Genomic DNA, 25,102 nt, shown 5'->3' with positions numbered 1-25,102 from the left:
CCCATCCATCTGTCTGTTCACCCAGGGACTTGGCCACTCCTTTTGAAAGCAGGGAGGGGGGCTGCCACACCAGAGACCAGAGTCTCCCAGCTGTGGAGGCCCCAGTAGTTAGCCCTGCTCCCCATCTGCTCCTCAATATTGTATTTTACTTGCTCATAGGCCACTCCTCTCCCTCCCTGTCACCCTCTGAATTCTGGGCTACTGTGTCTTCTGGACCAGGAGTGGGGTATAGGTTGAAGAGACGGGGGTTCGACCTTGATGCTCATGGTGCTAGATAGCCAGGAGGCCATCCTGTCCTGTGTTTTCCCTTTCCTCTCTGTAACATCATGGAAAGACAGAGGGAGCCCTTCCCTCCCTCCCTCAGACACACTGCCCTGACCCTGTGGATGGTCTCCACAACTTCCCTTCAAACTCACACCAGTGACTTGCCAAGAATTATAGAAGGGACTCACCTCTAGGAGTAGAGGACTGACCCTCTGCTCCCCAGGTCTGCTTCCAGGATGATGTCACTTCATTCCACAGAAAAGTTCCCAGCAGTCAGCAGGGCACAGAGCTCCCCCCAAGGATGTCTTCCTTAGGAGGTGGGACTCAAGCTCCCAGATGCCCCTGGATGGTAGTGAGATGTGGAGCTCTCTGTTCTTGGGCAGTGTCAGTGTTTCTCACAATTCTTTAAAGGTCTTGTGAGAAGTTAGGTCTTCCCGCTGGGGGAGTCCATTAGGAATGTGGGAGTCCTGGGCCTCTTCCCCAGAGCAGCCTTTTCCAGCGGGGATGTGGGGGTGTATGAGGATGTGGGGGTGTGTTTGGGGGCTAAGGGTGTATGTGGGAGGATGTGGGGGTATGTGAGGGAATGTGAGGGTGTATGGGAGTATTGAGGTGAATGGGAGTATACGGAAGTGTCTGTGGGGATATATAGGGTATCTGGGGTCTATAGGGGTGTTGGGGTGTATTTGTGGGAATGGTGGTATATGTGGGGGAATATGGAAGGAATATGGGGGTATATGAGGTTGCTGGGGTGTATGGGAGCATATGGGGTATATATGGGGGAATGTGGGGGTATATGGGGTATGTGGGGTATATGAGAAAATGTGGGGTTTATGTGAGAATGTAGGGATGGGGGTATGTGAGGGTGTATGTGGGGGTATGTGAGGGTGTATGGGGGTATGTGAGGGTGTATGGGGGGATGTGAGGGTGTATGGGGGATGTGAGGGTGTATGGGGGGATGTGAGGGTGTATGTGGGAGTATGTGAGGGTATATGTGGGGGTATGTGAGGGTGTATGGGGGATGTGAGGGTGTATGGGGGGATGTGAGGGTGTATGGGGGATGTGAGGGTGTATGGGGGGATGTGAGGGTGTATGTGGGGGTATGTGAGGGTGTATGGGGGATGTGAGGGTGTATGGGGGGATGTGAGGGTGTATGTGGGGGGATGTGAGGGTGTATGTGGGGGGATGTGGGAGTGTCTGGGGGATGTGGGAGTGTATGGGAGTGTATGGGAGTGTGGGGGGGTATATGAGGGATGTGGGGGTGTATGGGGGATGTGAGGGTGTATGGGGGGATGTGAGGGTGTATGTGGGGTATGTGAGGGTATATGTGGGGGTATGTGAGGGTGTATGGGGGATGTGAGGGTGTATGGGGGGATGTGAGGGTGTATGTGGGAGTATGTGAGGGTATATGTGGGGGTATGTGAGGGTATATGTGGGGGTATGTGAGGGTGTATGGGGGTATGTGAGGGTGTATGGGGGGATGTGAGGGTGTATGGGGGGTATGTGAGGGTATATGTGGGGGTATGTGAGGGTGTATGGGGGATGTGAGGGTGTATGGGGGGATGTGAGGGTGTATGTGGGAGTATGTGAGGGTATATGTGGGGGTATGTGAGGGTATATGTGGGGGTATGTGAGGGTGTATGGGGGTATGTGAGGGTGTATGGGGGGATGTGAGGGTGTATGGGGGGTATGTGAGGGTATATGTGGGGGTATGTGAGGGTGTATGGGGGATGTGAGGGTGTATGTGGGGATGTGAGGGTGTATGTGGGGGGATGTGAGGGTGTATGTGGGAGTATGTGAGGGTATATGTGGGGGTATGTGAGGGTATATGTGGGGGTATGTGAGGGTGTATGGGGGGATGTGAGGGTGTATGGGGGGATGTGAGGGTGTATGTGGGGTATGTGAGGGTATATGTGGGGGTATGTGAGGGTGTATGGGGGATGTAAGGGTGTATGGGGGGATGTGAGGGTGTATGTGGGGGTATGTGAGGGTGTATGGGGGATGTAAGGGTGTATGGGGGGATGTGAGGGTGTATGTGGGAGTATGTGAGGGTATATGTGGGGGTATGTGAGGGTATATGTGGGGGTATGTGAGGGTGTATGGGGGTATGTGAGGGTGTATGGGGGGATGTGAGGGTGTATGTGGGAGTATGTGAGGGTATATGTGGGGGTATGTGAGGGTATATGTGGGGGTATGTGAGGGTGTATGGGGGTATGTGAGGGTGTATGGGGGGATGTGAGGGTGTATGGGGGGTATGTGAGGGTGTATGGGGGATGTGAGGGTGTATGGGGGGATGTGAGGGTGTATGGGGGGATGTGAGGGTGTATGGGGGGTATGTGAGGGTATATGTGGGGGTATGTGAGGGTGTATGGGGGATGTGAGGGTGTATGGGGGGATGTGAGGGTGTATGTGGGAGTATGTGAGGGTGTATGGGGGATGTGAGGGTGTATGGGGGGATGTGAGGGTGTATGTGGGGGGATGTGAGGGTGTATGTGGGGGGATGTGGGAGTGTCTGGGGGATGTGGGAGTGTATGGGAGTGTATGGGAGTGTGGGGGGGTATATGAGGGATGTGGGGGTGTATGGGGGATGTGAGGGTGTATGGGGGGATGTGAGGGTGTATGTGGGGTATGTGAGGGTATATGTGGGGGTATGTGAGGGTGTATGGGGGATGTGAGGGTGTATGGGGGGATGTGAGGGTGTATGTGGGAGTATGTGAGGGTATATGTGGGGGTATGTGAGGGTATATGTGGGGGTATGTGAGGGTGTATGGGGGTATGTGAGGGTGTATGGGGGGATGTGAGGGTGTATGGGGGGTATGTGAGGGTATATGTGGGGGTATGTGAGGGTGTATGGGGGTATGTGAGGGTGTATGGGGGGATGTGAGGGTGTATGGGGGGTATGTGAGGGTATATGTGGGGGTATGTGAGGGTGTATGGGGGATGTGAGGGTGTATGGGGGGATGTGAGGGTGTATGTGGGAGTATGTGAGGGTATATGTGGGGGTATGTGAGGGTATATGTGGGGGTATGTGAGGGTGTATGGGGGATGTGAGGGTGTATGGGGGGATGTGAGGGTGTATGTGGGAGTATGTGAGGGTATATGTGGGGGTATGTGAGGGTATATGTGGGGGTATGTGAGGGTGTATGGGGGTATGTGAGGGTGTATGGGGGGATGTGAGGGTGTATGGGGGGTATGTGAGGGTATATGTGGGGGTATGTGAGGGTGTATGGGGGATGTGAGGGTGTATGTGGGGATGTGAGGGTGTATGTGGGGGGATGTGAGGGTGTATGTGGGAGTATGTGAGGGTATATGTGGGGGTATGTGAGGGTATATGTGGGGGTATGTGAGGGTGTATGGGGGGATGTGAGGGTGTATGGGGGGATGTGAGGGTGTATGTGGGGTATGTGAGGGTATATGTGGGGGTATGTGAGGGTGTATGGGGGATGTAAGGGTGTATGGGGGGATGTGAGGGTGTATGTGGGGGTATGTGAGGGTGTATGGGGGATGTAAGGGTGTATGGGGGGATGTGAGGGTGTATGTGGGGGGATGTGAGGGTGTATGTGGGGGGATGTGGGAGTGTCTGGGGGATGTGGGAGTGTATGGGAGTGTGGGGGGTATATGAGGGATGTGGGGGTGTATGGGGGATGTGAGGGTGTATGTGGGGATGTGAGGGTGTATGGGGGATGTGAGGGTGTATGGGGGGATGTGAGGGTGTATGTGGGGGTATGTGAGGGTGTATGGGGGATGTGAGGGTGTATGGGGGGATGTGAGGGTGTATGTGGGGGGATGTGAGGGTGTATGTGGGGGGATGTGGGAGTGTCTGGGGGATGTGGGAGTGTATGGGAGTGTATGGGAGTGTGGGGGGGTATATGAGGGATGTGGGGGTGTATGGGGGATGTGAGGGTGTATGGGGGGATGTGAGGGTGTATGTGGGGTATGTGAGGGTATATGTGGGGGTATGTGAGGGTGTATGGGGGATGTGAGGGTGTATGGGGGGATGTGAGGGTGTATGTGGGAGTATGTGAGGGTATATGTGGGGGTATGTGAGGGTATATGTGGGGGTATGTGAGGGTGTATGGGGGTATGTGAGGGTGTATGGGGGGATGTGAGGGTGTATGGGGGGTATGTGAGGGTATATGTGGGGGTATGTGAGGGTGTATGGGGGATGTGAGGGTGTATGGGGGGATGTGAGGGTGTATGTGGGAGTATGTGAGGGTATATGTGCGGGTATGTGAGGGTATATGTGGGGGTATGTGAGGGTGTATGGGGGTATGTGAGGGTGTATGGGGGGATGTGAGGGTGTATGGGGGGTATGTGAGGGTATATGTGGGGGTATGTGAGGGTGTATGGGGGATGTGAGGGTGTATGTGGGGATGTGAGGGTGTATGTGGGGGGATGTGAGGGTGTATGTGGGAGTATGTGAGGGTATATGTGGGGGTATGTGAGGGTATATGTGGGGGTATGTGAGGGTGTATGGGGGTATGTGAGGGTGTATGTGGGGGGATGTGAGGGTGTATGTGGGAGTATGTGAGAGTATATGGGGGATATGGGGTAATATGGGGTATATGGGGGTGTGGGGTATATGGGGCATATGGGGGATGTTGGGGATGTGGAAGTGTATGGAGGATGTATGGGGGATGTGAGGGATGTGGAGAGATATGGGGGTGTGGGGGTGTATGAGGGATATGGGGGTGTATGAAAGGTAATGGGTGGTGCCAGTCTCAGGTGTAGCTTAAACTTCTCTTCTTTTCCCCCAGATGAGGCCTTGAAGTACTCTTCTACCCATAGGATTATCCTGAGACGGGACTGTATAGCTTGGGGCACCTGGTACTGCTAGCAAAACTGACATCATCTGTGGAGTGCTAAGAGTCCAGACTTTAGTATAAGGTTGGCCAGGGTTCAAAATTCAGCTCAAATATTTCCTAGCTGTGTGACCATGAGCAAGTGGTTCAACCTCTCTGTGCTTTGAAATGGAAATAACAGAACCTATTGTGCGAGGATTTAGTGAGGCAAGGCCCTTGAGACTGAAGGGGTTTGGCACCTGTCCTAGCACTTCTTAGTTTAGTGCTAGAATCACCCCCTCACTGCTGAGGCAGGTGCACCTGCCAGCTAGGGAAATAGAGCTGGGCGCCTGACTCCTGGCACGCCCACCCCTTGCCACCCTGACTTGCTTGATCCGGGCTTCAGAGGATCCTGGAGAGGGGAGTCTCTGGTCTAGTTCTAAGTGCCCCAGTGAGGGCCAGGGCAGGGCAGGCCACCTGGCTGTCCCCCAAGGCCTGCTGAGCCTGGGCCTCACCTGAGGGCCAGCTGGACGAATGTTCCAATTAAAGGTAATTCCCCCCTTCCTACCTTGAAATTCCTATCGATTTCCTCCCTAAATAGAAATTCCCATCGATTCCTTGTCTGTCCAGATTACTATCCTTGGCTGTTGCCTGCAGAGCTACGTATCTTCCAAGGGCCATAACTCTTTCCAAGGTGACCCTGCCACCACCTGCACCTCCCCAGCTGGGCAGAGAAGAGGGCCCTCCTCTGCCCCAGGTGCTGATAAAGACGTCAAGATGCTTGGGACAGGTATAGGGAACCCGACTCGATCTAAAACCCTTCAGCTCATTGCTCAGGTGGAAGGTCGAGGACCAGCAGGTATACTATTGGCAAGAAGCGGGCTCCCACGGGCTCCCACAGGCTCCCAGGGCTCCCACGGGCTCCCACGGGCTCCCACAGGCTTCCAAGGCTCCCACAGGCTTCCACAGACTCCTAAGGCTCCCACAGGCTCCCAAGGCTCCCACAGGATCCCACAGACTCCCAAGGCTCCCACGGGCTCCCACGGGCTCCCAAGGCTCCCACAGGTACCCACAGGCTTCCACAGACTCCTAAGGCTCCCACAGGCTTCCTAGGTGAGCGAGGGCTGGGCTTCCTTGGAAGCTGTGCTCTACTCTGAGTTTGGGCAGGTTCCCCAGAACCTCTCAGGAGTGGGGAATTCACACCAGGTAAATTGGCAGATGCCACAGATCAAGAGAGTCTGCCGGGGGAACACGAACCAGCCTCCCCACCCTCAACACACACGTACTTGCTTCTCATTCTGTGGCTACCACTCTGTCCCTTCCAGAAGGAATGGATGGCTCATCATCAGTCAGAGCCTCTCCTCCCCGTAACCCCGCCTCTGCATGTTCTTTTCAACACCCAGCCCTACCCCACATCCATCATCAGGGCTGATGGGCCCTGTCAATCTTCTTCCCTTCTGTCTACCTCCCCCAGGTCCCCAGGGGGATGAAGGAAATCAGGTCCCCATGTGGTGGCACTTCAGGGTCCTGTGAACGGCTTAGTGGCTGGGTAGCCCAACAAATCACCACTTCTGGGACCTTTGGTCTCCTATCTGGACAGTGGCTCTGAACAATTCAAACTGTTCAGGGCCATCTTCAAGCAGCTGGCTGAAAGGCTGGTCTACAGGGAGGTAAAGGGCCATGTCCCAGGTCACACAGCTATTCAGTCTTGACTGGGATTGAACCTCTCCTGTCCCTTTGAGGTTCACTGGGCTGTTGATAGTGAGGAAGCCACCCTGCTCTCCTCTCTGCTCCATTTCCCTGAGTTGGGGGTCTCTCACTGAACCTGGAGTTGAGCTGGAGGTCAGCAAATCCCAGAGATCATATCTCCCTGTCTTGCCCCCACCCCCATCCCCAAGATGCTGGGAAGCAGCAACACTGGCTTTGACTTAGGTGCAAGGGATCCGAACTCAGGGTCTCAAACCTGCACAGCAAGTGTTTAACCCGCAGAACCATCTCCCAGCCCACCCACAACCCCTCTTTAAAGGCAAGGTCTCATATATCTTGGGTTGACCTGGAACTCACAGAGATGAGGATGGTCTTGAACTCCGGATCCCTTGGCCTCTACCTCCCCAAAGGTCTCAATGGCAGTTTTCAGAGCTCACATTTGGGAAGGACAGAGAATGTTCTTTGTCTCTCTGTACCTCGAGAAGGCCACACCAGTGGCACAACCACGGATAGATACATCGACACCATGAGAAGCCCTGACGCTAGGCATTTCCTTCAGGGACGGCTGCAGAGTCTCCCCAGAGCCGCCCACCTTGTTCTTCCTGTATTTCCATCCCAACACTGTCTGATGTGGAGACATGTGTCTACAGTATAAACCTGATTATTTCCTTATTAGTGACTCACCATGCTTAATTCACTCTTCCCATTGATCCTGCTCCAAACAGAGGGACGATTCTGCCCCTCCTATTCCATCAGCCGCTTTGATAATGTGAGGGGCCCAGCCTCTGTGGGGGGATCTGGTAGCCAAGTGGTGATTGGCTAGATTTGCTTAAAGTTCATGTGGGCATCTGATTGTAGGAGGGCAGGTGTGCTGGTTGGATTTTTGTCAACTAGACAGAAGCTAGGATCTTCTGGGGGAAGAGGGAGCCTCATTTTCAAAAATGCCTCTGTTACATTGGTAAACCAGTGGCAAAGTTACATTTGGTTACATTGTAAAAGTTACAAATGGTTACATTGTAAACCAATGGTCAAGTCTGTTAAGTATCTTTTCAGTTAGTGACTGATGGGGGAGGACCCAGCCCACTGTGGGTGGCACCATCCCTAGGCTGGTGGTCCTGGGTTCTGTAAGAAGGCAGGCTGAACAAGCCAAGGAAGCAGCACCCCTCCAAGGCCTCTGCGTCAGCTCCTGCCTCCAGGTTCCAGCCTCGAGTTCCCTTCACGGTAGACCTGTTAACTATAACATGAAATAAACTCATTTCTCCCCAGGTTGCTTTCGGTCATGATGTAAATTTATACCACAGTAACAGAAAACAAACCAAGACAGGATATCAGGTGGGTGGCCAAGGCCAAGCTACCTCCGAGGCTTGGTGTGTGGACCTCAGTGTTTCATTGACAGGTGACCCACTGTGTTGGAGTCAAAGGCCACATTCTCAAGTAGCCCTTTCCTGGCTCAGCGTACTTCCCTCCCAAAAGATGCTTCGGGTTTGGTGATGGTTGGTTCCTGTCTACTCACTTGTGCACAGACTCCGCGCTATCAGGCATGGCTGTGTCAGAGGACACACGGAGTCAGAAGAACATCCTTGTTCTCATGTCCTCGGCAGGTCCATCCTGATGGGGGCAAACACTGTGAAGAAAAGTTTGTGTGTGAGGGGCTTATTTGAGGGGGGTTCATCTAGGCTGGGAAGCCAGACCGGGCTGCCAGTAGTCTTGACTCAACATTCTGAGGTAGCGAGCGAGAAGAGGTAAAAAAAAGTCTCAGGCAGATTTAGACAAGGCTGTGCTTTGAAGCGCTAAGATTCAGCTTTCGGGAAAGCCTGAGGGCTTCCTGATTTAGAAGGGGCCAGTGTCCAGAGGACGTCAGACTGTGTCCGACTCTGTGTCCGACTCTGTGTCCGACTCTGTTTTTGCTTCCTCAGCATCCGCTTCCTCCTCTCCTCTGGGGCCACCATCTGTAAGCACCCAGGAGAACTGAAATATCCTCCTTTAGGTCAGGGCGCCCCTCTCCCATCACGGAACCCTGGGATGCTATGGAGGCACAAAAAGCCCCTGTTTATGGAGCCGCTGAAAGGTGCGGGTCTGTGAACAAAGCAGCTTGTTACACTCAGGCCCCAATAAAAAAAAAAGCTTCTAAGGGCCTAATTAACAGTTTAGGTACATATAAAAACATAATGAGAAAAACAATCTGTTTGCAAAAAAGGGACGAAAGGAAAAGAAAAAAAAATTAAAAGGCCAAATTGGCAGAGCCCGGCCCGCTGCTGGACACGTGGCGTCTGCATAGCTCGAGTGGCCGGGAGGGCTGGCCTAATGGCCTCCTCGCATGCCGTTATTCCACCTCTGTATGTCTGAGCAATTTTCAACTTGGCAGGAAGGGAGCTGCGCGGAAATTTGCGTAAGCCTTGATAAATATTTTATGCAAATTAAAATTGAATTCTTTGCTTAGTTTAAGCAATTTCCCTGTAAGGAGTGTGTCGAGGAGAGAGATTACAACATTTGCCTGGTTTGTTTATAATTTAATTTTTTTTTTTATGTTGCGGCTGGCAGAGGAGGAGATGCAACACCTGTGAGTGTTTATAACGTCCCATCTCCTTCACAGCTGCTCCTATTCAAAACACCTCGCCGGCGTAATAATTTCATAAAATTTCATGATTTACCATCTGCTCGTGCCGGTTTGGGCTTCGGCAATAAGCTCGTGCGTGGCGCCCGGCCCAGAAAGGTACAATAACTGTATATTTTAACTTAATGGTTTTTTGGGGGGCATGCAAATTTCTGTGAGCAGATTGTGCTGAGGCCTGGGCTTGGAGCGGCCTCCCTGAGCCCCAGAAGCCCCCCGGAGCACCCCCGGCTCAGTGAAGGTTGCCCGTGTCAAAATCGAGATATCAAACACCAAGGCTGAAAGACAAGGTAGGAGGTACAAGAAGATTATTTTCCTTTTAGCGTTTGATGTCTGTGCATTTGGGTAATTAAAATGATTACTACAACAATTAAAGCAAGTAATTAGAAACTAATTACACCAGCATTTTTTGTGATTACAGGAGCAGATGAAAATAGTGTTCAAAATTAAATTCATTGCATATTCATGGGAATGAAATTAAATACTGCTGGGTGGATGAGATAATCGGAGGAGAGGAGAGGCATTCTGGGGATTCGGAGAACAGACTGCGGTTAATACTCCAAACAGACATTTGGTTAAATCAGTGATAATCTTTTAATGGCTTTAAAAGGGGCTAATATTTGGAAAGCAGTCAAAATTGCTGAGAGTTTCTGTTTCTCACTCACTCTGTGATAATACATACCAGCTGCAGCACAATGGAGAACATTTAATCATTAGCCACTCAAATGGAGGCACAGGAGCCAGCGTCTCCCCGCCTCTCCTGGTGTCTCATGCACGACAATAAATTAAATTAAAGAATCTTAGCCTCGATTTCTTCCCTCCCCCACACCCCCCCTTCTTTCCCAGGCTATTGACTACTTCCCAGCCACTGCCTTGCCACGACCATTTAATGAGATCCCGTAGATTAAATAGATTTTCTGTTTAACTCCACACTGGTGAGATGGCGTGTCAGCGACGGGATGGCTATTAACATTTAAATATTTCACAGAACAAAAAAAAAATCGGAATATGAATTTTTCATTGTTGCGGACGCTCCCTCCCTCCCCCTCCCTCTCTCTCTCCCTCTCTTTTTCACGGTGCTCTCTCTCTCCTCTCTCTCTCTCTCTCTCTCTCTCTCTCTCTCTCTCTCTCTCTCCCTTTCTCTGCTAGACCTAATGAAACTAAAGTAATTAGAAAGATACAAGAAGAGGGCTTTCACCAGAGTGCAATTAAATTGAGCGGGGAGCCGTTATTTATATAGGCTGGTCACTCCGTAGCCGTGGCTATTTTCTCAGCCTGCTTGAGTCATAGATTATTACAAGAGATTAATAATGTAAATTTCACTGACTCGGCTGCTCTCCGAGCCTTGGCCTTCAGAAATTGATGGGCGCGCCATCCATCACCTCCTCTGGTCCAGGCCTGTCCCTCTGCAGGGCTCACCAGCCCCTGCACCCCACCTTGAGCTCGCCGGCTCCCCATCCTGTTCCCGCGTTGCCTGGGCCCCTGCTTTCTTTCTCTTTTTTATTGGGAGGGGGGTATTTCTCTGTAGCTTTTTTGTTTTTGTTTTTGTTTTTTTAATTTATTTATCTCTCAGTTCCTTCAGTGCTAGCCCTGTTTAATTTCTGGCTGATTTTTTTTAAAGGGGCTCTATACAACGCTATGGCTCCCCACGCCCCAGTATCTGAGAAGGGGTCGGTAGTCGGTGGACTAAAGGCACAATTTGTCAATGGTCTCCTCTCCCCTGATTCTCCCTCTGGGACCACTGTCTGTACATCTGTCTGTCTGGTCACCCATGCGTCCATTTTCCACACTTCTTGGGGGGCACATGCATGTCTGTTCCCCACTGCCTTTCTAGCCACAAGAGGATGGAGCTGAGACTAGGGTCCTCGGTGGTTTCCTAGTGCTGTGACCTTGGCTTGGAGCCTTCTGACCCTCATCCACTAAGGAGAGGTAATAAATCAGCTATTACAGAATCTGCGGGCAGAGCAGGAGGAGGTCTAGGTTCGCAGAGGGGACGTGCTGGTGAAGAAGTGTGCCCTCCCTCACCTCTATCGGCACTCACAGTATGTCCCTCCCACCATCCTTCTCAGCCATAGAGCATCCTGTCAACCGGTTGCATTGTGAGGAGTGGTGGCTAGAGCCTGGAGTGAGAAGGGGTGAGGTCAAAGGAGGAAGAGGTCCCCAAGGCAGGTCTCTGGTGCATCTCAGCCGTACCTGCCCAGCGTGGGAGTGCCTTCATTGTATGGCTGGGGAAGCTGCTCAAAATGTGCCCAGACAAGGCGTTCTGAGGAGCCAAGAGGGCTGGCTTTCAAAACAATTAGCGCCAGCCTCTGCCTGAGCACCCATGCTGGTTTTGTATAATTAAAACAAGGCTCCAGAATCCCACTGGACACTCTTTAAAAACGACTCATTTTCAGCATTATTTACAATGATGAGTTGAGGGGAGGGAGACTCCTGGACCCCTCCAGCTGCCCCCGGGGAGAGGCCTGGTGCCTCCATTACCAGATGGGCCTCCTGGCTTCGACTCTCTTCCTAATCGGTGGTCCCAGCACTCAGGGTGGGCCTGAGAGCACTGTGGCCCTTCTTTATGTGCATGAGGACAGCTCGCTATGGTCCTCCATTATCTGCCAGGGGTGGGTCTTGTTGGCTCAGCCAGGGATGTAGAGATAGACTTTGGAGGAGGTAGGATGGGGAAGGAGTGGACCATGAGTCCCCTTGAGTTCTAGGGAGTAGAACTAAAATTTTAATGATTTACGTATTTGTATGGGTGTTCTGACTGTATGTATGTCTGGGCAACAAGTTCATGTCTGATACCTGCAGATGTCGGAAGAGAGCATTGGATCCCCTGGGACTGGGATTCAATGTTGAGTCACCATGTGAGTGCTGAGAACCAAACCCAAGTCCTCTGCTGGATCGGTAAGGGCTCTCTAACCACTGAGCCATCTCAACTGGGTGGTGTGTGTGTGTGTGTGTGTGTGTGTGTGTGTGTGTGTGTGTGTATAAAACTGTTTTCATTCATCTACATATGTGAATGTATGTAGGTCCTGGAGATTGAATTCAGGTCATTAGATCTATGGAAAGTGCTTTTATCTAAGTGGTTAGCCATCTTGTCCAGCCTGGAACTTTCAAAGAAAGCATTGCCATGAAACACAGAAGGGACTGTGGCAGCAGGTCTCAGAGAAAGCAGCAGTGCACTGGAAATAATAACCGTGAGCAGTCGTGGCTTTAAGCTTCAGCTGTGGAGCGTCAGGTGGAAGAGGCCTGTGGGTGTCCGTGACTAGCATGGCCTGTATTCATGCATCCATGCAATCCCAGGCAGGAAGGGGTGTTCTTTGACGGCTGTGAAGGTTAGGTGCCCATGAGGATACACACAAGAGGGCTATCCTGGGTGGAGATAGACCCACATGCACTGGGTCTGTGTTTAAACACACACAAAGCAAGCCTTTCATGTATCCAAGTATGAGATGGAGTACGGCTGGGCATGTCAGTACACACTTCTGCATGCTGAAGTGTGCACACGTGTGCATGCAAAAGCAGGCACAGACATCATGTTGAGAACAACCAAGAGAACAGGATATTATAAAAGCAAGAGACCCTGGAAGCCAAGGCTGGATGCTGCCTGGTCCTGTACTCAGACCAACCCTGCCACTTGACCCCATTTTACAGATGAGCCAACAGAGGCTAAGGTTGCTGCAACTGTTTGGATACATGTCCAGTCAAGCTTTATTTCCACTCACGTCACAGATGGAAGGAATTTCCCCCCAGTCCATCCGTGATCACACTCTTGGCCACAGAACTCATTCAGGCTGGTTAGCAGACTCAGTCTGAGGAGTGATGATTGACTGCACTGTATGGTTCCCTTAGGCTTGAGGGGAAGCAAAGCTTTGTCTGGATCAGCAAATCCCAGTCAACTTGCAGCCCTGTTTGCATGACAGTATGTTGACTGTCAGTTACTGAGTAACCAACCTCAGGGTGGTTTGTTACACAGCACCATCCTAAGTGTAGCCGATAGATACAGTTTATCACTAAGAGTGGCGAAGTCGAGATGTAAACTGAGGTGGTTCTGGCTGGAGGCTGTGAGCAGAACCCTTGTGGTGAAGTTTCTGGCAGAGAGCCAGCCCTTCATTCAAACGTCTGCACAATTAGTGTCCCCTTCCTGTCACCCCTAAAGGGCAAAGGAAATCCCAACACCCTGGGTGGCAGAAGGACTGAATAACCAGTAGGGTTGTTTCTGGGCACAGGTGGCCTCAGTCCACCTACATGCTGCAACCTAGCCACGAGATGTGACAACAGGGTCGTACTTAACTGTCCACAGTGGAGCTGCCGTGAGCTGTTGCCACCCCCTTAGGCATCCTCCTCGAAGCAGAAGTCAAGAGGCTCCTGGTTCCCTTTCAAGATCCATCCCTCCACGAGCGGCCTCGGACTGCTCACCTGTAAGAAGGTGGCTGTTGAGTGAAGCTGGGAGGCTACCAGCCCTCAAAGACAGGCACAGCTACATGCATCCTCCATGAAGCCGGTCCTCACAGCTCATGCCGTCCTTGAACACTTCGGCAGGAAGGAAGGGACCAGCCCTCCTGTGGCCGTTGTAACATGAGATGAAACGTCACGTGGTCCTTCGTCTTTCCTGTTATTCCCCGCCCTACTCCATCCATGTCATTTTACACTTTATAGATGGGAGAAGGACACGGTGGGGTGGATATGCACCAAACATCCTTGGTGAGAACAATTAGCCCCATTTTCCAGATTAGAAAATCAAGGCTCAGATAGGAAACCCAGGTTTGTCTGGCTCTGAAATCTGATTCTCCCCCAAGTCCCTCTCCCTTCTGGAACCTCCAGACCCCATGCCCTGAGGCAGGACTCACCACCCTCCCCTTAATTGTAATTCAACTACTTGTGATATTTTGGTACCAATTAATATTGATTTTACAATTGGTTTACGGAGATGTTGTTTTATTACTAATATATTTAATGCGCAAATCAATGAGAACACTTGCCTGGCCCTCTCCCTGGAAGGTAATAAAATCAGATATCTCAGGGGTGAAACACTACCCAATTCTTGAAAGGCAACGCAGATGTTTAATGTAATAGTTAAGGACTTGCTGGGTGGTCGGTGAAGCTACCACTTCTCTGGCCCGCTTTCTGGTTTTTTTTTTCTTTTTCCAGAAGAGACTTCATCTTTGAGCATCTCCAGGGACAAGCGGAGGTTCAGGGGCCAGGGCCTGGGGACTGGAGAAGACGGGACACACTTGGTTGCTGGGCCTTGCTGCTTGCTCTCCTCCCCTCCTTTCTGAGCTACACCGGTGTTTATCCATTACCCCTCATCGAAATTTTTTTTTTTGGTTCTTTTTTTCGGAGCTGGGGACCGAACCCAGGGCCTTGTGCTTCCTAGGCAAGCGCTCTACCACTGAGCTAGATCCCCAGCCCCCCCTCATCGAAATTTTACATTTCCCATTTCATCCAAATGCACACTCACTGGCTTAGCCCCAAGTGCGTCTCTCTCTTCATTTGTTCTGTTGCTATTGTTGGTGCTTCCTGGGTGTGTGTGTGGGGGTGTTCTTCCGAGCCAAGGTGTAGCTGTGTAGCCCAGGCTTGCCCTCTCTCTATCCACAATCCTCCTGCTTCTGCCTCCTGAATCCTAAGATTATAGGTATGAGCCATTAATCATTGGTTCTTACGCTTTCCAATGTGTTTCACACTTTCTAATCATTCCTTCATTGGCCCAGTCAATAGTTTGTGTGGTCTTTTGTTGGTTTTTATCCATCCCTTCATTCATTCACCCAATCTTTAGACTTATATTCAGTCATTTGCCCCATCCACCCATCAATCCACCCATAAACCCACCCATCCATCCACCCATCCACTATCCTCCATCCATCCATCCATCCACCCATCCACCCATCCACCCATCCACTATCCTCCATCCATCCATCCATCCACCCATCCACCCATCCACCCATTTACTCATCTGCCCACCCACCCACCCATCCACTATCCTCCATCCATCCACCCATCCACCCATCCACCCATCCACTATCCATCCACCCATCCACCCATTTACTCATCTGCCCACCCACCCACCCATCCACTATCCTCCATCCATCCATCCATCCACTATCCATCCATCCATCCATCCACCCATCCACCCATCCACTATCCATCCATCCATCCACCCATCCACCCATCCACTATCCATCTACCCATCCACCCATTTACTCATCTGCCCACCCACCCACCCATCCACTATCCTCCATCCATCCATCCATCCACTATCCATCCACCCACCCATCCACTATCCTCCATCCATCCATCCATTCATCCATCCATCCATCCACCCATCCACTCATCCACTATCATCCATCCATCCACCTGTCCACCTATCCAATTGCTCAACTATTGTTCATTTATCCATCCATCCATCCATCCACCCATCCATCTTTGATTTGTTGATCTTTCCTCTATCATAGTCTGTCCATCCATCTGTCCATCTATCCAATGATCCATTCACCCAGCAAGTCCATGTCTAGCTGGATGTTGAGGTTGGAGGTGGAACTCTGGACCAGACACATTGTTCCAGCTACTTCCTGGGATCCCTCTCACAAGGGGGAGAAAGTGCCCTTTGTTTCCCTGTTGATGTGTCCCCCTTCTGTCAATTGTCAAAGCTAGAGTCAAAGAACCTCTATGCTGGCCTGGTTCCTTGTGGTTTTCCAGAGTCCTTTCTTTCCTGAGTAGGCACTGGGGCTGAGGTAACTAGGGCCTGTCTGGGACCAAATAAGGACTCTGCAGGCCCACTTAGCAGTGATCCCCTGAGACCTCTAGCCTCCATATGCTGCTACACTAACCTGAGCACCCCAATATCTGCTGTGGGTTCCACCCCACTCTTGCCCTAGACTGGGGTCTCAGCACATGCCTAGAGTAAAGAGAAGTCCAGCTCTGGTGTCCCAACTCTTGGCAAGAAAACCTTACTGCCCCCACAGGGAAATGGTGGTACAAAGAGTGAAAGTCATACTCAAGGTCATGTGGCTCATGGACACTAGACCTAGAGTCAACCCCTCAGGTCTGACCAATGCCCAGACCTGTCCTTTCCTAACCACAGAGGCAGAGCATCTGGAGTACTGACGTACAGACCTCAGAGCCAAGTGATGGAGTTTAAAACCACATGCCCTTCGGACCAAATGTGGGGCTTCTGGTTCTTAACCATCCTCTCTCTGTCTTGATACCTTATCTATCAATGTGGCTCTAACTATTGAAGTCAACTTGAGCTCCTCCAGTCCCTAGCATGGGGTAAAGGGGAAGTCCTGCCTCCACACCGGAGGTTTGCAATGAACTGTTCTCCTGAGGTTGGGAGTCCTCATGGTTTAGGGCACTGGGCCAGCCTGGGTTTAAGGGAGTAGGGTCAAGTGTGGGCTCTCTAGGATTCTTCCCTCCTGGTCCATCCGAGGCTCTGTTGAGGGGAAGATAGAAGAGGGTGTGTAGGAGCCCAGCTCCCTGCTGTGATTTATACAAGAGCTCGTAATGACACCAGCCGGCAGTAAATAAGCAGATATGACATCTCACCATTTAATTAACCAAAAAATAAATGACCAAGGGCCCTGGGAAGAGGGGAGCCTGGCCACCCTCATGTCATTTGCTACTTTGGGCACAGCATGGGGCCAGTTACTGTATCTAAACTTGTTTATTCCATGGGTGTGACCTTTATTGTCCCCACTCCACAGACAGGCAAGCTGAGGTCTAGAGAGGGCAAGGCAGCCTGGAGTTCCGCAGGGGCCAGTCTTGGGCAGGATCTTGTGGCTGCTGAATCCAAAAACTCAGTCCAAGATATTCTTTCTGCTTGGGCTGATTCCATTTTCCTGCTCAGGATCAATTTGTGTATCCTCCCCATGAAGGCCTCTTAGGCCACCGTGGCCATGAAGCCACTTGGGGTGGGACCCTCAGATGATGGTGCTGGGGTCAGTGACGTTGGAACCCCTCTTCCCTCCCACCTCAGTGAGCCCTTGGGGATGTCCAGCTACAGAAACAGGGCTGAGGAGTCCAGCAGATAGCTTCTTCCCTTCTCACCCTGTTATTCTGTAAAATGGGCGCATGTGTAGAAGCAGGAAGAAGAGGATAAGGAGGGAGAACAAAGGAGACATGTCCCAGTATCTTGTGTTGTGTTTTTAAAAAAGACTTGGTGTGTGTTTGGTGAGGGGGTGTTGGCTAATCTCATAGCGTGATTTATTTTATTTGTAAGTTTTAATAATAGAAAAGAGTTTTGATTGTCTTCCCTTTTTTACCTTTGTAGTGCAACCCAGAGGGAGTCTCATATATAATCTATACAGTATGCTAGGTAAGCACTTCACCACTGAGCCATCTCCCAGCCCTCAAGATCTTATTCTTAGTTTAAGAGATGATGTGTTTGTGGCCAGTCTGGTCTATATAGAGTTTCAGGCCAATCATGGCTATAGAGTGAGCCCACGGGGGTGGGAGGAATGTGCATCCTCTTCAGTCTCCTCTGGTGGGAGAAGGGATATGTCAGAGATGGGAGTCAGTTGCCCTGTGCCAGAGCAGGACAGGCGGTCCACTGGGGCCTGGGTTTGGGGGGCAGTGCAGGCAGTATAAACACACCCAGAGTCACATGTGTGACCCATAACCTTCACGACCTTGGAAGGTTTCCTCCCCTCCTCGAAGGCTGACTGCGATGCCTCGTCAGGATAATGGGGAAGGGAGCTGCAAGAGATTGTGTGATCTGTTCTTAGGCACACACGAAGTGACCCAAACAGTAAATGTATATTGTGGTGTCTAGTAATACGTAACTTATCATTCAGTGTTACCCCACACTCCTTTGTTGTAAAATTCAGACATCATCTATTCCAAATTCCCCACAACGGTGCCTGATATGTGTTGGACACTTAATAAACACAGATTATTTCTGTTCCACGAAACGTATATTTATTGATGTATTCACACACACACAAACACACACACACACACACACACACACACACACACACACACACACACACACCCGCCCCCAAATAATCCAGAAGGAAAAGTTCCAGCATTTCTGCAGTGATCTTTTTTTCCCCCGGAGTAAGAGGATTGGGGGATAATTCTTCTCTGTGGTTTTCCATTTTTTTATCTTTAGTGGAGGAGGTGTCAGTTCTGCCATAGGCTGGCAGAGTAAAAAACAAGGCTAGAAACAATGGGAGCAGCAGCAAATGGTGACCGTGGCCTGTAGGATTTCCCTGCTGTCCTCAGCTGTCACTTCCTATGGAGTGCTTTGTTTCCTGGAGTGAGAATGGTCCAGAGAGATGGGGCCACACAGGAGCCCTGACACAGTCTTGGGGGGTTGGGAGTTTCCTCTTGACTTCATCCGAGGGGTGTCTACAGCTGGGCTATGACCCCAGGATCTGCCTGACACTTGCTTAAAGTGTGTGTGTGTGTGTGTGTGTGTGTGTGTGTGTGTGTGTGTGTGTAGGGAGGGGGGACCCTCTCAATAAGCCACCAGGTCTTGGGGTTCCAAAGCCTCAGTTATACCCCAGTTTCTTCACTCCAACCCCAGCACCGGGCCCACCACTTCTGGCCCATTGGCTTACAGAAGCCAGAGACAATAGAAGCCGCATGTAACCACTGTTTACAGGGGGGAAAAAAAAGTACAAGATTTATTTATTGGAAAGTGACTGAGGAATATGAATTCTACACTCCATTTAAAATGCTTTTTATTTCTCTCAGCCTTGGGGCTCAGAGTACATCTAATTCCACCCTCGGCTATAATTCTCTACCAAACAGTTCCTGCTGTTTCTCTGGGGTCCCCAGGAACTGAGTTAGTTTATGTCTGCTACTGACGAGGCTCAGACAGGGGCAGCAGCGGCTACACGCCAGCGTGTGTGTGTGTGTGTGTGTGTGTGTGTGTGTGTGTGTGTGTGTGTGTGTAGCCTCCTTTCCCCGCTGCCCCTGCACAAATATTCTGCACATGTGCACAGTGGGCCAGCACCCAGGCTGAGGCCTTTGGGGGTACCCATGGTACCAGGCCTTGCAATGGCTTGGGCTCCAGCAGCTGAGTAAACCATATCTCATACTGGCCGTGTTGATTGCTGGAACCTTAGCGCTAACAATTAGTTTGTTAGTGTATTTATCCTGTGAACACTGAAGTCCGTGATTGCAGACCCAATAGTGGGATAGTGGTGGCGTTTAGAGATAAATCTGTTCTGGGTTAGGAGGTGTCAGCAATGGGAGGGGGTGGGAGACCCCCACGGGGAATGGCTTTGCCTGCCCGTGCCTCCATCTGTTTTTTTTTTCTTTCCAGCTGCTTGCTGCCCCGTTATCTGTTGGTCTGCTTGCCCAACAGATCGAGAAGCATCTACCAGTTTGCCTACTTGTGAACTTAGCTCATCCTTGTATCTCAGGCCCTGGAGTTACAGGGAACACAAGGGGCGCTGAGTGGCCAGACCACACAGGACCTTCTTGGAGACACAGCCAGAGCATGAATGGAGGGAATGGTGTAGAAGCTTCCAGAAAAAAACAAAAAAACAAAAAAAACAAACGATAACACCAAAAACAAAACAAAACAAAACAAAAAACCCACCAAAAACCAAAAACAAACAACAACAACAAAACAAACAAACAAACAAACAAACCAACAAACCAACATAACTAGTTCTGTCTAGTGGTGGGTCCTGACCTGCAACCACATTTTCTGAATTCACCATTTGTTTTGTTGCTGCAACAAAATACCTTTTCAAAAACAAGTTTCAAGAGGGAAGGGTTTATTTATGCTCACAGTTTGACAGAACAGTCTGTCATGGCAGGCAAGGCACAGTGACAGGAATGTGAGGAAGCTGCTAGCATTGCATCTACAGTCAGGAAGCAGGAGGGTGGATGCTGGTGTTCAGCTCTCTTCCCCCTCTTTATGCTGTCTAGGACTCCAGCCTGTGAAATGGTGCTACCCACATTTAAGATGGGTCTTCTCGCCTCAACTACCCTGATTGGGAAATGGCCTCAGCTAAGCCCAAGGCTCAGTATTGAATCGTCATGTCCAAGTATCTTTGGCCTTTATGGTATTTTCCCTTAGGACCCTCCCTTATGGTCTCTCCATTGGGGCTGGAGGCACCCATCCCTTCAGCTCCTTCAACCACCCAGTAAAACCAGCTGCCAATCTGTGGAAGACACCTCTTCTCTTCTCTCTGTCCCTCAGACATTCTGCGTTTCCCTTCTCTGTGTCTAAGCTTTAGCCTTCCTGGACTTGTCTCTTCCAGCATCTCCCAGGTCCATCCTCCTCAGCTGGCTTCTTTTTTTTTTCTTTTCTTTTTTTTCGGAGCTGGGGACCGAACCCAGGGCCTTGCGCTTGCTAGGCAAGCGCTCTACCACTGAGCTAAATCCCCAGATCCCTCAGCTGGCTTCTTGAAGAGCCATTCCTGAACTGGTTCTCCACCCTCTGCTTCTCTGGGTACCCTTCATCTGCCTGGGGGAGCTGTTCTCATACCCCTTCTTCCTCCTCATGGTTCCTATGTCTTTGCCTTCAGCCTAGAAGCTCTATGAACCTGGGATCCAAGATCTTCTTCCCTCTGTGCCCCTAAGCCCAGGTCCCCGCAGTCCCACCCAAGCATTATCAGCAGGGACCTGGGAAGAGTTGAGCCTCCTTCACCTCCAGCCAGAGAGTGACTGGCTGACTGGCTCTCCTCCCAGACAGTCCTGGAATCAGACCTGCCTGGGCCAAGTAACTACCCTGACAGTGTGTCTACAGAGCTTCCAACTGGCCTCAAAGCTACAAGTGACTTTCCATAAATAGCCCCAAGAAAGTTACTCTTTCCAGTTAGGGTTGATGGTAGATTTAATGAGAGCAGGAGCTTATCAGAGGCCCCTGTTCATTCCAGCAACAGACACTTCTCCTGCTCTTTCTTTTTTCCTCCCTGGCCTCCTCTTTTTTTTTTAAAGATTTATTTATTTCATGTATATTAGCACACTGTAGCTGTCTTCAGACACACCAGAAGAGGGCATTGGATCCCATTACAGATGGTTGTGAGCCACCATGTGGGTGCTGGGAATTGAACTCAGGACCTCTGGAAGAGCAGACAGTGCTCTTAACCGCTGAGCCATCTCTCCAGTTCCACCCGATGCTCTTGCATAACATTCTTTTTGTTCTTTTGGAGGTTTTGAGACTGGCTGTCATGTAGCTCAGGTTAGCCTCAACTTCACTACTAGCTTAAGATGGCTTTGAATGCCTGATCCTCCTGCTTCTGTCCCCCAAGGGCTAGGAGGAAGGGTGCATTGTCCCACTTCTCGTGTGTAATTTTCACAAGAACAAGGTAAAGTGAGCAGTGCCCATGAAAAGACACGGACCATGAGACCCAAGGGATTTGGATACACACCTGAGGTCACAGAGTCCTAGGTGGTGCAGTTAGCAGTTCAGGGTGAGACCCTGTGACTGTCAGACTCTGCCTTCACTGTGTGTCCCTGACGGGCTCATGGGCCCCTGAGCTAGCCTGGCTCAGGGCCTGTGGATTGTTTGCCTGAGTGGCAGCCCAGGCTCTTGGGGGCTCTTGGGGCTCCCTAGGTTACTGAAGGAGAACTAACCTTAACTCTCTTAATGGCCAGTCTTTTCTCTCTTCTTTTATTAAAAGATGTGATTCGTCTGCCATTAAATTGACACCTTTACATGTATAGTGCAGTGTTTCTTAGATAGAAGCCGGCCATGTGACCAGAACCACTGTCTATACAGACTGATTCCCCCAAACACACCCTCAAACCCTACAAAGCCTCCCTCCTTAGCCCCTGGCAGCCACTCATCTGCTTCCTGTCCCTCTGGACTTGTCTTCCTGGGCATTTCATGTGGCCTTTTGTACAAGCATTTACTGGCTTGGTGTTTTTCTTCAAGTTTATCCACATTTGGCTGGCTTCCCTGTTCCTGTGCCACCAGAGGGATCTGAGCCCAGTAAGGAACTCCCTAGAGCTGGGCATAGCCACTGTACACACACATGGTTGTCTGCTCTTGGATCCATTGACTCTGTGCTGTTTCCACTTTTGGCTACGTTGACACGTCTGGAGGAGCCCAGACAAAAGCTATCCTCACTCACCTCTTTTATCATTGGGAATATTGAGGCGCAATGGGGTTAGGACATTGCCAGTGTGGGGCAGGCTTAGATTTGAACTCCAAAAATCCTGCAATTTCATTTCCAATGTCCTGGCTTTACCTGGCCTGGTAAAACTTGTGGGACAAAGGAAGGCAGGAGAAAGAGAGGCAAGGGAAGGCTCTGGCTCCTGCAGAATTCTAGAAGTTCTAGATCAGTTTGTTCTGTTGGCTACTTGGCTGCTCTCAAGAGGGCGGGGGTTGCAGATGGTTTCCTCACTGGGCTCAGATCCCTCTGGTGGCACAGGAATCCTGGATCTGAGAGATGGAGTCCTTCTCTACTGGACAGGTGGGGAAATTCTGGCAGGACCAATGACAGGCCCAAGTCAGAAAACTAGGGCTTGAATTTATGTCTGTTTACATGTGAAGTGTGTGTGTGTGTGTGTGTGTGTGTGTGTGTGTGTGTGTGTGTGTGTGTATGTCTCTGACTCTCTGTCTCTGTTTGTTTGTCCATCTGTCTCTCGTTTGTTTGTTTGTTTTTTTTTTTTTTTGAGACAGGGTTTCTATATATGCCTCTGGTTATCCTGAAACTCTCTCTGTAGACCAGGCTCCACCCTCTGCCTCTAGAATGCTACCATCAAAGGCGTGCACCACCGCTACTCAGTGAGAGTTCATCTCAACCAAAGGGAAAGGTATCCCAGGGTGGAGTGATGTTTACTGAGTGCCCAATAAGGTTGATGCCCACCTAATGGCAGCATCACTAGTAAGAACAGAGGCAGTGGGGTAAAGAGGCATCTCTGTCTCCGGAGATGGAAACAGCTTCCCTGGGGGTCCTTTGCCTGGTGTGTGAGGGTGAGCACGGAGCAAATGATTCACAAGCGTGTGTGAGGTCATACTGTGTCCCACCCCCTGCCAGCCTTACACTCATGCACTAGGACGAGGACATTGCTGTTATCACCACCTCTGGTTCGCGGTTGTTTCCCACCCTGTGTAATCCCTGCCCTGAGCTCTTCCTAACCATCCACTCATTGAATCTTTACCTCGTCCCCCTGAGATAGGTTAGATTTTATTATTCCATTTTACAGCTGAGAATATTTTGGCCCAGAGAGATTAATAACACGTACAAAGGCTCACAGCGAATAAATTAAGGGACTTGGATTTGAATAGAAGCAGTCGGCCTCTCAAACCCATGCCTTTGGTGAGCACTGGATTTTATTGCTTCTACCTGGATGCGCTGTCTAGAGTCAGGACAATTGATGAGCAGAGCCCTGTGGGGTCTGAGGAAGTCTGTCATGGGGACAGACTCTCAGCTAACATGGCCCAGGAGGAGCCCCGGCTCCTTCCTCTTCAGTCATCTTTGACAAAGCATTGTCTGGCATAAATTGTCTGTTTAGTTGTATTTCTTTTCTGTCAATCTTTGGGATTCCTGAGGGTAAGGACCTTGCTTGGCTAACCTTGCATGCCTCGCTCCTAGCATATTGTCGAGCTTGTAGCAGGGATCACATCAGCCGCAGTTTGTTACTGATGTTCTGTTCCTCGCATGTGCTGGGGCCAGCCACTGCCTTCTCGGTAAGAACCTGCTTCTGGGAAGAGAGGATCATGAGCTACTCTGCATATCCAGGTCCTGAGGCTGGGCTGTTTCAGAATCTCTGTCTTTTCCTTCTGTGAGTCAGAAGTACTCTCGCTCAGTTACCTCCTCCACAAACCTGCCCCCACCTTGGAAAGAAGCTGGAAGCTCCTCATGCAGATGTCAAGGGAGACAACCCCAGGAGCTCACAGGATTGGTTCAAATGAGTGTGAGGGATAGGCATCTCACTGCAGAGGCAGGCTGGCTAGGCTTCCACTGGCAGCATAGCTATCTTGGTCACGACCCTAACTCTGTGGAGAGACCCCACGATCAAGTCACCTCTTATAAAAGGGAGCATTTGCTTGGGGGCTGGCTTACAGTTTCAGAGGTTAATTTTATTGTCATCATGGTGGAGAATATGGTGGCTGTCAGACAGGCTAAAGAAGTATCTGAGAGCTACATTCTCATCCGTGGGCAGGAGAGGGGGAGAGAGAGAGAGAGAGAGAGAGAGAGAGAGAGAGAGAGAGAGAGAGAGACAGAGATACTGGGCCAGTTGTAAATTAAAGCCCACTTCCCAATGACACATTTCTTCCCTTCCTCCAACAAGGCCACACCTCCTAATCCTTCTCAAGTAGTGCCACTCCTTGATGATTAAGCACTCAAATATATGTGCCTAAGTGGCACATTTTATTTAAACCACCACAATGGCCAGTACCTGCTGTTCTGTGCTGAAGGTAGCTTTGAAGTTGAGCCTTTCAGCCAGGAGTCAAAACGATGAAGAGGCCAGACTGAGGGATTTGGGATCATGCATGTGTTCACCACACATTCACTGAGGCATTTCTCTTAGGTGATGGCACTGGGACAACAGCCACATGCATCTCAGAGAAGGAGTATCTGGAGTTTTTAGTCTGGATGTGAAGGTATATTCTCCTCCTTCACCTCTAGTGTAGATGTGGGTGAGTCTCTGACCTTGGGAGACTTCAGAGTGGGGCCGACAGTAGCACTTAACCAGTGGGTTAGTGGAGAACTAGCAGAGCCAATAATGACATAGGGCCATCTCTTGGCCTATTATGGGCCCCAGCCTGGGATTGGACAACCCAAAAGGCAGCTGGTGCCCTCTGGGCAAATGAGGAGGAATGTTACTTTACTAGAGT

At 50.6% G+C, this 25,102-nt stretch overlaps 1 long non-coding RNA gene across 5 annotated transcripts in view; it reads left to right on the top strand.

Moving 5' to 3' along the window:
• Window positions 1–9,026: 9,026 nt before the first annotated feature.
• Window positions 9,027–25,102, top strand: part of LOC108350352 (uncharacterized) — a 36,242-nt gene continuing 20,166 nt past the window's right edge. For 2 of the 5 annotated variants that reach the window (XR_010065160.1, XR_010065159.1), the window contains exons 1-2: window positions 9,033–12,255; window positions 17,618–24,868. This is a non-coding gene — a long non-coding RNA (uncharacterized LOC108350352). Of the gene's footprint in view, window positions 12,256–17,617; window positions 24,869–25,102 lie in introns of all 5 variants that reach the window. The other 3 variants (XR_010065161.1, XR_005502093.2, XR_005502092.2) reach the window with 3 other exon arrangements.

The sequence above is a fragment of the Rattus norvegicus genome, chromosome 3 (assembly GCF_036323735.1).
Source record: "Rattus norvegicus strain BN/NHsdMcwi chromosome 3, GRCr8, whole genome shotgun sequence".
Lineage (NCBI taxonomy): Eukaryota > Metazoa > Chordata > Mammalia > Rodentia > Muridae > Rattus > Rattus norvegicus.
Note: the sequence above shows the minus strand (reverse complement) of the source record. Positions and strands in the feature narration are given on the sequence as shown.